The sequence below is a fragment of the Peromyscus leucopus genome, chromosome 2, assembly GCF_004664715.2.
Source record: "Peromyscus leucopus breed LL Stock chromosome 2, UCI_PerLeu_2.1, whole genome shotgun sequence".
In the NCBI taxonomy this organism is placed as follows: domain Eukaryota; kingdom Metazoa; phylum Chordata; class Mammalia; order Rodentia; family Cricetidae; genus Peromyscus; species Peromyscus leucopus.
In genome coordinates, this window is record NC_051064.1 from 118,555,757 (window position 1) to 118,569,472 (window position 13,716).

Consider the following 13,716-nt stretch of genomic DNA (forward strand, 5'->3'; position numbering starts at 1 on the left):
CTGTGTAGTTTGAAGGGAACGGAGAGCGATAAGAGCTGTGTGATGGGGTTCGGGAGTGCTCCCACTTATCAAAAGCAGGTCCCAAGGGAAGGGTCACTGAGGCTCTGGAAGAGCTCCAGGGCACACTGTGGCCTTGTGTGGAGGCCCTTGATCCTTTAAGACAGTAGTTCTCAACCTCCCTAATGCTGCGACCCTTCAAAACGGTTCCTCATGCTGTGGGGACTCCAACCATAAAATCATTTTCTTTTTTTTTTTTTTTAAAGATTTATTTATTTATTATGTATACAGTGTTCTGTCTGCAAGTATGCCTGCAGGCCAGAAGAAGGAACCAGATCTCATTACAGATGGCTTTCAGCCACCATGTGGTTGCTGGGAATTGAACTCAGGACATTTGGAAGAACAGTCAGTGCTCTTAACCTCTGAGCCATCTCTCCAGCCCCATAAAATCATTTTCACTGCTACTTCATTACTGTGATTTTGCTTCTGTTATGAATCGTAATGTAAATATCTGTTTTCCGATGGTCTCAGGTGACACCCACAAAAGGATTCTTTGACCCGCAAAGGGGTCACAACCCCCAGGTTGAGAACTGCTGCTCTAAGTTATCACACACCTGCTTCTCGCCTGCCTTTTGCCTTGTCTGTTCCCTCAACCCCTTCCATTTCCATCCTTCGTGTTTACATCTCATCGTGTCTAAAGCAACTCCAGCCGGGCGGTGGTGGCGCAGGCCTTTAATCCCAGCACTCAGGAGGCAGAGCCAGGTCACTCTCTGAGTTCGAGGCCAGCCTGGGCTACTCTATAGAGTGAGTCCTAACAGCCAGGGCTGTTACACAAGATACCCTGTCTCGAAACCGCCCCCCATTCCAACAAACCCTACATCTCTAGTCTCCTTCTCTCTACATCTGCTGACTACATTCTATATATCTCCAGAACGTCTCACTTTACCCCCATGGCCTATGCCCTGGACTGAACCCTCAGCAATCCTGTTTCTGCCATTACCCACCTCTCTCAGGTTTTGCCATGTAGCGTGCTGAGGAGGGGGCCTCAGGCCTCTCAGCTGCCATGTAACACTCCGCTGTATCGCCAGCTGTGTCTACTTTTTATTTTTTTTAAAGATTTATGTATTTATTGAATATACAGTGTTCTGCCTGCATGTATGCCTGCAGGCCAGAAGAGGACACCAGATCTCATACAGATGGTTGTGAGCCACCTCGTGGTTGCTGGGGATTGAACTCAGGACCTCTGGGAGAGCAGCCAGTGCTCTTAACCTCTGAGCCATCTCTCCAGCCCTGCTTTCATTTCTTTAGGGGACCTTGCTGATATTTTGCTATTTCCAGCCAGGATCTCAATGTGTAGCCCAGGCCAATCCTGAACTCCTTCTGCCTGAACTTTTGCCTCCTGAGCGCTGGGGTTAAAGGTTGGAGCCACTATGCCCAGCTGAGATTATACTCTTGTTAGCATAAAGGAAATAGATAAGGACTAGGACCAGAAATCAAGTTTCCAAAGATGTCTGAGACACATGGAGAAAGACAGAGTCTGTTTCCCTTAACAGTACCTCCTAGAAAAAAGTAAATTACAAGCTACAGCAGCTGCAATGCATTACTACTTTTGGACGAATAATGGTAGTCTAGAGCCATTAGACTACCTCCAAAAATTTTTATGCAATTTATCACTATAATAATCCTCCGGCGGGTCCAAGTTACGGCGCGCACGGAGCTGCCTTAAATATAAGGCATTGGTGGAACACCGTGCTTGCTGGACATAGAATTCATATTTCTATAAACCTTAGTCACAAATGGTAACTTTTCACTCCAAACTATGTAATACTTCATCGCTCATAAATCCTTAAAAGTTCTACCATTTGGAAGGAAACCAAGATCGAAAAAAGAAACGAGCGATCTGGTTTTTAAATTAAGCTACAAGCCTGTGCGGTGCATTGTGGATATGTAAATGAGGCCAAGGGGCCGCCCTCAGTTCTCCGGAAATACCTTAACTAGTTCCTTCCCCTACCCGGGTAAAGGTGTTGGGCGACCACCAGGGGGCAGTGCAACGCCAGGTTTTTTTTTTTTTTTTTTTTTTTTTTTTTTTTTTCCCCGGAATGTAAACCTACGAAGCAGTCTGAATTAAAATTGTCACTCCAGGAGAAGGGTAGTCAGGTGTACATGGGACACTCAATTGCACCCTCCGCACTAATCAGTAAATAAACAACAGCTCGAAAATGATTGTGTCACTACATTCATTTAACACAAAGTACTGAACATCCCAGTTCCCACAAGAGGGGCTGGAGAAGGGCAGAGAGGCACCGTAACTTTCCTCATCTCAGATTTACTTCGAATGGAATCAGAGAATAATACAACTAGACAGCTGTGGGATTTGGTTAGCTTGTTTGGGGGCGTTTGGAGTGGGGTCTCTTGTAGCTCAGGTTAGCCTCAATCACTCCATGCAGCTGAAAATGACTTTGAATTCGAGATCCTTCTGCCTAGGTCTGGGACAACTGGCATAGGTCACCACACCAAACTTGGATTTTGTTGTTCCAGAGAGGTGCTTTTGTTTCTGTTGTTGTTTGTTCATATAGCCCTTGCTAGACCAGAACTCAATGTATAGACCAGGCTGACCCGAACTCACAGACGTCTGTCTGCCTCTGACTCCCTAGTGTGGGGGTGAAAGCTAAGATATCACATCCTGTTGGGGTGAACTGACACTCCCTTTCACCAACACACAAATTCACACCTGTGGTTTTGGGTTGTGACAGCTGAGGGGGGGGGGAGGCAGGGAGCCAGCTGGAACAGTGTTTGCCGTTTGTTGGTTTGTTGGTTTGCTTGGTTGTGTTTTGGAGACAGAGTTTCTCTTTTCTCTGTGTAACAGCCCTGGCTGTCCTGGAACTCACTCTGTAGACCAGGCTGGCCTCGAACTCACAGAGATCCACCTGCCTCTGCCTCCTGAGTGTTGGGATTAAAGGCTTGTGCCACCATTCTTGACAGCTAACTAATTTTTAAAAAGGAAATATGCTGCAGGAGAGACAGAGACTCTGAGGGAAAGACAAATTGTCTCAGAGAGACTTACCTCTCTGAGAGGGAGTTGGGGTGAGGCTTGCTTGCTTACTTTTAATAACTTAAGAGACTTACTTGGTCTTGTCTCCTCTGTCATTTGTGTGGGGTCCATATCTGGGTAGCTAAATGGATACCTCACCATCTTAAGCAGTAAGCTTTACAGCACCAGCTGTCTTTTTGGTCGTTTGGGGTAAGATGTGATGGGTCATTAGGAATTGGGCTTCAAACACTTTGATTTGGGGCCTTTTTTGTCTCAACATGGTCCCCTGACAGCAAGGTCAAATCAAAATCTTGGTATAGGTCCAAGATATCTACCCCCCACCCACCCCAGCACACCATTCCTTATGGCGACAGGGACCTGGTGACGGAGTCCTGGTGACACTGGTTTACCATAGGCTGTAAATCCTAAAGAATAAAAGGATACAGTGGCATTTTATGGGGGAGCGGGGTTAGTTACTGTAAGAAACTGAAAGGTCAGGCCGGTTCAGCTAGTACAGTGCTTATCTTCGATGCCTACACACACTCGAGCACTTGAGAGGGAGGAGGGTGAGTCTCAGTGAATTCAAGAGGCCAGCCCACGACATCACAGGGGTCAGAAGGTCCTCTGTGGTGGGAGACAGCTGTGGGTGTTGCTGGTAATGATCGAGAGCTCTGAGATAACACAGACCTTCTAGAGTTCAAGGGCCTGTGACCTGAAAGACACCAACCTCCCCAAAAGGTTAAATGAACAAGGGACAGATGAGAAGAGAACATTGGTGAGCACACCCAGGAGAGGTAGAACCACAAAAGCCACCCATGTGTCCACTACAGGAGTCCTCCTTGGAGAAAGCCACCCACGTATAAATTATAGGAGTCTTCCCTTGGAGGTGCTCGCTTGCTCATTTCCTAATTCCTTCCCCCTTTCCTCTACTGTGGACTACATAACACAGTACTCAAAGGCTTGAGGGTTTCTTTTCAATTTATTTTAAAGATTATTTATTTTAGTCTGGCAGTGGTGGCACAAGCCTTTTAACCCCAGCACTTGGGAGGCAGAGGCAGGAGGGTCTCAGTGAGTTTGAGACTAGCCTTGTCAACAAATCCAGTTCAGGGCAGCTAGGGCTGTTATACAGAGAAACCCTATCTTGAAAAAAAAAAAAAAGTGATTATTTTTATGTGTCTGCTTCACCTGCACATAAACCACGTGTGCCTGATGCCCATGGAGGTCAGAAGAGGGTGTCAGATCCCCTGGCACTGGAGCTACACATGGTCCTGAGCCACCATATGGAACCGTTAAAGAAAACAAACAAACAAACAAACAAACAAAAAAACCTAGGTGGTGGTGGCCCACATCTCAACCCCAGTACTCGGGATGAAGAGATAAGAGAATCTCTCTGAGTTTAGGGTCAGCCTTGTCTACAAAGCAAGTTCCAGGGCAGCCAGAGCTGTTACACAGAGAAACCGTCTCAAAAACAAGCAAAAAAGCCAAGAGATAGTTTATTCTGGAGCCATATTTAGGTTACTCCAAATTTTATATTCCAACAAGGAAGCAGTTTCATGAAGTCTTATAATTTGACAGAACAAGAAATTTTCATAAATCAGGGGAATTTGAAATTTTCTTTGGCAGTTACAGCAAGACGAGGCTAGCTCTCCTGCAGACAAACGTCCGACCACCTTCTTAGTTGGGGGTTGGTGGAAGTTAGTGCTCTGCTAAGTTAATAGACTCTAACAGGCTTGGTTCCAGGATGCCAGTTCTGTCTGACAGAGTTGGTGAAGGGCGGCCAAGGTCTGCAGTATTCTGTAAGGACTGAGCTGTGTATCTGAGGTGAGTGTGGGCCTTTCTGAGAGGCAGTGGAGGCAGGGCTGGGGGGAGCTGTAAAGTTATAATGGCTTGTTAGTTTTTTGAGGCAAGCAAGCTCCCAACATGGAGCCTTGGCTGACCTGAAACTCACTGGGAGTCCAGGATGCTAGGATGTCTTCAAACTCATGGGCAATCCTCTCTCTGGAGTGCTTGGATTCCTGGCACGTGTCACCCACCACAGCTCAGGAAGTTAAAATGGCTTGAAGTGATAGCCAAGGATGATTTTAGGAAGACAGAGAAGAAGTACAATCAATAGTGGATATGAAAAGATGGATTGAGAAGAACCCTGATGTCCAGGGGTATTGGGATGTGGGCTCTGGGGACTCTCACTGGAGCATGTAATGAAAGGTCTAAGACTCCCTCCAGGAACAGGTCTAGGATAAAAGTTCCTAAACTGTCTGTTTTTTTTTTTTTTTTTTTTTTCCGAGACAGGGTTTCTCTGTGTAGCTTTGTGCCTCTCCTGGAACTCACTTGGTAGCCCAGGCTGGCCTCGAACTCACAGAGATCCACCTGGCTCTGCCTCTCGAGTGCTGGGATTAAAGGCGTGCACCACCACCGCCCGGCCTGTCTGGGTTTTATTTTATATTTTTAATAGTATTTTTAATTATGCATGTGTGAATGCAGGTGTTGGGGGCCAGAGAGAGCCTCAGATCCATTGCTTGGAGCTGGAGTTACAGGTGGTTGGGAGCCACGGGCTGTGGATGCCGGGAAACCAACTTGGGTCTGTGCCAGAGTAGGAAGCACTCTCGACCACTGAGCCCTCTCCATCTCCTTGGTTGGATTTGTAGAATGTCAAAAAGGGAAAGTGGAAAGTGCTTATAAAACTATATTCTAGAATATAGGACCGCTAAACCTGCCTGTTTGCTTTGACGTTTTTGAGACAGGGCGGGGGCTGGGCTCTCTGTACAGCCCTGGAACTCCAGAAATGTGTCTCCCGTTGTTATCTTGCCAGCTTGATTGTCTCTGAGTAATATGACATACTGAGACAAGAGATCTGCCTGGAGGACGAGCCTATTAAAAAATATTTTGATCCGGGCGGTGGATGTCTGTGAGTTCAAGGCCAGCCTGGTCTGCAAAGCGAGATCCACGACAGGCACCAAAACTACACAGAGAAACCTTGTCTTGAACGTACCCCCTCCCCAAAAATCTTTTGAGAAGGATAATGGGTAGACTTGTGAGCAAACACCATGGAAGCCAGAAGGTATGTGAGCTTAAGTTTAAACAAAATTTTTGAAAGCATCAGGTCGCTGAAACTCGTGAAGAAATATTGTCCTTTTGGGAAGTTCTTTGCCCCGTGTTCAGAAACCCCACCTCTATTTTTGAACCAGCGATTATGTAGTCCTGCAGGAGCAGGACCTCAAAAAATTAGTTTAAGACTCAGAGTTGTTCCTCTCCACGGAAATCTTTAGTAAAAGGCGAAAGATTTATACGATCTGAAGAGAAACCAGAGTATGACCTCGCCCTCCCGCCTACCATCCTCAGATGCCTGCAACTCCTACACAACCAATGGGAACTAATGCCACAAAAGAAATGGTCAATGACTTCTGTTTTCCCCTCACAGGAAGTCTCCTGAAGCCGCATCACTATTCAGAAAACAAAATGGAAAAAGAAAAAAGGTAAAAGACTTTACACTTTTAAATGAAAGCGCGGATCTGTGTGCAATGCATTGTGGGTATGTAAAAGAGGTTGCGTCACAAGCCGGGTTTCCAAAGCCTTTGGCCCTGGGCAGCAGAGCTGCGCCACCATCAGGGCCAGGGCGAAAGCCGTATTTACAGGAGTATACACACCTACCACGGAGTCGGACTTTTCGGGGGGAAGGGGTACCGCAGTCCCACCCTTAGAGAGGGAACTGTTGGCAGCTGACGGCCGCTGAGGAGGGAGACCGGGGTAGGTTGCTCCTGACCCAGTATGGACTCCACACCCGTGTGCATTTGGGCAGCGCTGGTTGGACTCAGGAGGTTAACAAGAACTTGACAACAAGAAAACAGTACATAAAATAATGAAAGGACGTGAGTTGGGAGGGAGTCGGGTGTAGTGAGTTGGAGGAAGGTGATGGTGGATGGATAGCGTCTTGGGGTTTCTATTGCTGTGGCAAAACACCATGACCGAAAAGCAAGTTGGGCAGGACTGGGTTTATTTGGCTTACACTTCATTCAGCATTGCTCTTCATCACTGTAGGAAGTCAGGATAGGAATTCAAACAGGAGAGGATCCTGGATTTAGGAGCTGATGCAGAGGCAGAGGCCATGGAGGGTACTGCTTACTGGCTTGCTTCCCATGGCTTGCTCAGTCTGCTTTCTTTCTTTCTATTTCTTTTTCTTTTTCTTTTTTTTTGTTTTTTGTTTTTTGAGACAGGGTTTCTTCTTGTAGCTTTGTGCCTTTTCCTGGAACTCACTTGGTAGCCCGGGCTGGCCTTGAACTCACAGAAATCCGCCTGCTTCTGCCTCCCGAGTGCTGGGATTAAAGGCGTGGGCCACCACCGCCACCGCCCGGCCTTCTTTTTCCCTTAAGAAGAGAACATTCTTTTTTTTTTTTTTTTAGATTTATTTATTATGTACACAGAAGAGGGTACCAGATCTCATTACAGATGGTTATGAGCCACCATGTGGATGCTGGGAATTGAACTCAGGTCCTCTGGAAGAACAGTCGGCGCTCTTAACCTCTAAGCCATCTCTCCAGCCCTCAGTCTGCTTTCTTACAGAACCCAGGACTAACATCTCAGGATGGCACCACCCTCCATGGGGCCCTCCCTGATTCATCACTAAATAAGAAAATTCCTGACTGCTCGATCTCATTGAGGCATTTCCTTAGCTGAGGCTCCTTGCTCTTTGACGACTCTAACTTGTCAAACTGACACAAAACCAGCCAGTACAGATGTGATCCACACATACTGGATAGCATGTGTGGTGGTCCACACCTTTAGTCTCAACACTCGGAGGCAAAAGCAGGCGTATCTCTCTGGCTGGAGGACAACCTGCTGTACAAGGGAGTTCCAGGCCAGCTGGGGGTACAAAGAACCTGTCTCAATATCAATAAAGACCTTGAAAACTGTCTTCAGATATTCACTTGACACAAATGTGCTGAGCACTGGCTGCGCTTGCTCTGGGACACAGGCATGCGGGCTGGGTGGAGATAACAGAATGCTGGGACACAGAGGCCAGGCACTAGCAGATCCAGAAGAGCTTTGGTGGCAAACCTGAGATTTACCTCAGAGACACTAGGAAACCACAGGGAAGTTATAAAGCCACTCAGGAGGCTGCAGCAGCAGGATTGCCAGGAATTCGAGGCCGTGGTGGGCTATACAGAAAGTCTATGCTAGACTGGGATCTAGAGTGCGATTGTGTCTCCTAAAAAGGATGACCGAGCTTTGGATGGAGGAAATGGCCTTCCAGGAGATAATTCAGTGAGAGTGACTGAGGGGACAGAGGCTGGCGGATAATCACCTAATTTGCATAAGGTGGCAGGCTCTTATTATAAAGCTGGATCAGTGGTAGCACGGCCCAGTGAAAATAACTAGAGCATGTTAGCTAATTACCAGGTGGACTGCAGGGGAAGAGCCTTCCTTTGCAGGGAACTGTGTTAAGGGTCATCCTTGTGGTAAGTCAGGCACAGGGTCTAGAGACATCCTCCAGATAAGGCTAGGGAGAGAGCAGGAAGACCCCGCTGGGAGGGAATCCTCCATATTGTGCAGAGCCCAGAAGGAGATCATCAAAAACAAAAAGCTCGTGAAGAGGTATCTTATTGAAACCTTACTCAAAAATAAGTAAATAGCAAAGGCTGGGGCTGGAGAGATGGCTCAGAGGTTAAGAGTACTGACTGCTCTTCCAGAGGTCCTGAGTTCAATTCCCAGCAACCACATGGTGGCTCACAACCATCTGTAATGAGATCTGGTGCCCTCTTCTGGTCTGCAGGGACACATGCAGACAGAACACTGTATACATAATAAATAAATTAATCTTTAAAAAAACAAAAAACAAAAACAAAGGCTGGTGAGATGGCTCATGGGTAAAGGTGCTCACAAGCCTGGTGATTTGAGTTTAACCTCTAACCCAGGTAAAGGTGGAAGGAAAGAACCATCTCCACACATGCCATTCGTACATGTGACTTAGCTAACCCGGACAATCCTGTCTGTGCCCCGCCGCACTGTGGTTACAGGCATTCTTTATCACACTATGTTTTTGTTTTTTTTTTTTTTTTTTTTTTTTTTTAACTTTTTTATGTGCATTGGTGTTTTGCCATGGGTGTCAGGTCCCCTGGAATTGGAGTTACAGACAGTTGTGAGCTGTCATGTGGTTGTTGGGAATTGAACCCAGGTCCTCTGGAAGAGTAGGCAGTGCTCTTAACCACTGAGCCATCTCTCCAGCCCCCACACTATGTGTTTTACCTGCATGTATATTGTACACCATATGCATGCCTGATGCACAGGAAATATATCAATTATGCACACGTGGTTAACTCCCAGCTGGCAGGGCCAGGGTACCCCATGTGTGCAGGGATGCTGGCATGCTGGGGCGGATACAGCAGCTGGTGGCACCAGGCCATGCAGGCATGGCGTGGGCAGTGGCACGTGGACATTCACAACCCAGAGGCTGCACCCGAGTGGAAATGGTTTATTATAAGCTGGGCAGTGGTGGCACACAACTTTAATCCCAGCACTCGGGAGGCAGAGGCAGGTGGGTCTCTGTGAGTTCGAGGCCAGCCTGGTCTACAAAGCAAGTTCCAGGAAAGGCGCAAAACTACACAGAGAAACCCTGTCTTGAGAAAGAGAGAGAGAGAGAGAGAGAGAGAGAGAGAGAGAGAGAGAGAGAGAGAGATAGGGAGAGAGGAGAAGGGGCGGAGTTTTTCCTTAGGAGGCTTCTACTTTAGGATGCAGGGCGGTACCAAGGGGTGGGATTTCAAGGGGTGAATATTAACAAGGAGGCCAGAAGAGGGCATCAGGTCTCCTGCATCTGGAGTTACAGTGGCTATGAACCACTTTATGGGTGCTGGGAATCGAACCTCGTGCTCATGGCTGCAAATTCAGGTCATCATGCTTGCACACCCACTGAACCATCTCTCCAGTTCCATCTGTAACAGGGCTTCTCTGAGTAGCCCAGGCTGGCCTTGAACTCAGAGATCCACCTGCTTCTTCCGCCCATGCTCAGCTCCTTTTTTTTTTTTTAATTTCAAAGTAAACATCTTATAGGTAGCAGAGAGATTTGACAACCCATGCAGATCTGCAGATGCATAACTCGCAGCCACCCTAAAGTGTGGCTTCAAAACCAGCTGTGGACCTCCAGACTGTTCTGCAAAGTGACTCAGCAGAGCAGCAGAGAGAAACTGACCTGAGAGGGCTTATTGGGTCCCAGTAGGGCGTTCAGAAGTTGCCCTTTGCAGCAGGGGAGTTACCGAAGAACCCCAAGCAGAGGACTAATTTACCATTCCTCTGGCTAGTCGACACTGGGTCACCTGGGAGCCAGGGGCTCAAGCAGGTGGACTGGTTAGGGGTCCTAACCAGAGCCCCTAACTTTCCAGATGAAAGTCTTTGGTCTAACCTGTGATACTAAAAGGTGGTTCCTGTAGTCTCCTTTTAAAGACAGGGCGGGAGTGTTCACTTCTCCTGAAGCTGTTTTCTTCCCCTCTCATCCCAGCATCCTCTTGCTGATGCCAGGCGCGTGGTCTGCCAGAGTCCTATACTTAACCTCTAGCAGCTGTTGTCCAGGCCACAGAGCGATTCTCTCAAACATGAGACTAAGCCAACATTCTGAATACAGAAATTCAGATTTTAAAGGCTACTTAATGGCATCTCAGGCTTTTGCCACAAGGTAGAAAATACCTACATTTCATAAACTGAAGAGTTGGGAGTTTAGCTCAATAATTGAGCATGTGACCACACGGTCTGAATCCCCAGAACTGCAAAAACCAACACGCACAACAGTTTGGGCATGGTGCCACACACCTTTAATCCCAGCACTCTGGAGGTAGAGGATGTGAGTTCGCAGACAGCCTGTCTGGTCTCTGCCAGTTCCAGGCCAGTCAGGGCTACATAGTGAGACTCTCTCAAGCAACAAAACAGGTTGGCAGCAAGAACTGGTTTCCTTCTTTCCCATTGCTTGTCTTCTGAGTTTATATACTCCACGATACTTACCCACTGCTCAACTTTTTTTCAAGACATGGTTCATCTGTGTACCACTGGCTGTCCTGGAGAACTCCCTCTGTAGACCAGGCTGGCCTGCCTCCAGAGTGCTGGGATTAGAGGCATGAGCCACCACTGCCCAGCTAAACACCTTCTTACATGCACACCCACGTGACTCTTAGCATTCAAACCTTACCCTATCCCACGGTCACATCAATGCTTTTCTTCCAATCAGGGTCCCAGTCTCTTGCAGCTGCTCTCGCCCTTCGCCAGCCCAGGGCAGTATCCAGGGTGGGGTGCGACGATGCCGCCCCACCTTTCAGCCATTGTTCTTCCAGCTCCTAGGACCCTCATTTGCACTTTTGGGTGTCTCCCCACACAGGGGTAGGGCTCCTGGCAGACTGAACCACCCTTGGGTCACAGGAATGAGGGGAAGTGATTCTACCAATACTGGGATGACAAGAGGCTGGTGGTCCCTCAAGTGGGGGTCTGGAATTCAGAAGAGGAGCTGGGTGCACACACCTGTGAGTTTGAGGCCAGCCTGGTCTACAGAGGAGTCCCAGGACTGCCAGAGCTACATAGTAAGACTCTGAAGTTGCCAGTAGCCCAAGACCCTACTTAAAGTGGTCAGCTTTTGACCATACTTGGGTCTAAACCCAGTTTGTGGCAGACACACCATCACCTCTTGCCTATAGGGTACATAAGCTCCCTGCTTTAGTTGGGCCATGTGACTCCTCTGCCCCTGTCTCTGGGACTGGAGGGCTCACCCAGGAGTTGTTTTGCTCAAATATACCTGTTCTTTTACTTTTTCAGGTCGGTTTGATCTGGCTTACTGCCTCAGTGGAGAAACCTATCATCTACCGAGTTACAGAAAACCTATTACGAAGGAATGAAGGAGAAGGGAGGGTATGAAAAGGGCAGAGGAAGCTCTGCCTTGGAAGAGCCCAGCAGTCCACTGTCCAGGCTAAGTTCCTTAGTGATCTGGATTTTTTCTCTTTTTATTTGGAGGAGGAGTCTTACATGCTGGCCTAGAACTCAAAGGTAGCCCAGGCTAGCCTTGAACTCCTGGGAATCCTCCTGACTCAGCGCCCATCCAGCTTTCTGGGACCACCTGGAACTGGGGATGAGCAGTATTCCTCCCAGCAGCAGCAGCTGGAGCACTTCACTGGTGGAGAGGATAACTCTAGCCTGACAAGTCAGTCACTGTCCATGCATGTGACCGAGATGGGCATGTGTCCACTGGAGTTGGATTTCCAAGCTTTTGGTCCAAGAGACCCAAGGTTATGTACAAGACACAGGTTTGTAGAACATCATGGATTGCAACTATAGCCAGCTGTCCAGCAACTTCTGCAAGATGGGTGCCATGCAAAAGCCAGTCTTGCGCAGTGGCCAAAGACCGCTCAGTTCCCAGCTTAGAAACTTCAGGGCCCAGACCTTACGGGTACCATTTTCATCAGCATGGTTGGGAGTTCCAACATCCCTGGAAATGGTCTGTGGCAAGAAGTAACTTCTGTGTATCACACAGGTCCAAGATAAAGGATTTTAGGATGGCCCAGGTCAGGCCTGGTTGCTACTTTCCAGAAAGTACTGGGTGTAAACGTGGCTCTCCCCTCCACAGGAGAGGCAGGGCCAAGGACCTTCCCCACTTGGCCTCTCACTGGATTTGTGTGCGGAGTCACTGTTTTCTCCAATCTGAACACGTGGCGCATCCTTTAGGAACACAGGGTACCACTCACTAAATTCAATCTATGACATTTTATCATAGCATATCATGTCCAAACACCCATGCCTTAAGCTTGGTTCCTCAGTCCACCTGACAAACTAATTATTTTGCAAAACCATACTAATTCTCCCTTCAGATGCCTTTTCTCTTTAGGAAGTCAAGTGGCTTCTTTGTCAGCGTTACCAGTTTCTCAATATGTCCTGAGCAGATTAAGCCAGGCTTGGTGCCGCAGGCTGTATCCCTGCTAAATGCAGAGGCTGAGGAGGGAGGGTCACAAGTTGAAGGCCAGAGACTTAGTGGGACATTGTCTCAAAAGTAAGAATGTGCCAAGACGGCCTTAGCGCCACTTTCCTCGAAACTCCTGCGGCACGAGAGTGAACGCCCACCCAGGCTCAAGTCAAGAGAGGAAAGGTGAGGCAGAGGTGCAAGAAGCTTAGCTTGTGTCCCACAAAGGCTGCAGGGGCAGAGGGAGGGACTGAAGGACGGGACGCTGGGACAAGTCGTGACTGTGTGCTGCTGTCAATCACGAGTCCCCGTGATCTGGAACATCACCACCGGCTCAGAGACCACCAGAGATTGACTGTCTACTTTACACCCAAGACAGTCCGGCTGCCCTCTGCCCTGGACCCGCGGCATTCTGCACTAACAGTTCTGTTCTCACTGTGGCCAAGCGTAACAATAAATCACCTTTCTCACTTCTCAGCTGAAGAATCCAACACAACAGTAGGAAGCCAGCTGTATCGGAGTGTTTACCTAGCACGTTTAATCCCCTCTGCTTTGTAGCCAGGGCTGTAGAGCAGAGCGCAGGGCAACCCCGCCCCAATCACTTGGAGCTCCTGGCCTACATAAGACAAACCAAAGGTTGGAATGTCAGCCTGTTGCTGAAACCACAGGTGTGGACTTGGTTTCCTAGGAAGAAAAGAGACTCAAGGCCCAAGGTGGTAGCAGCATCCTTGGTCTTAAAGGCTCAAGAGACTGAGGTTTCTCCGACAGG

At 48.2% G+C, this 13,716-nt stretch overlaps 1 non-coding gene across 1 annotated transcript; it reads right to left on the reverse strand.

Moving 5' to 3' along the window:
* Positions 1-6,222: 6,222 nt before the first annotated feature.
* LOC114709404 lies at positions 6,223-6,338 on the reverse strand. Its single transcript, XR_003736919.1, has one exon. It is a non-coding gene; the product is annotated as a U5 spliceosomal RNA (small nuclear RNA).
* Positions 6,339-13,716: the final 7,378 nt, after the last annotated feature.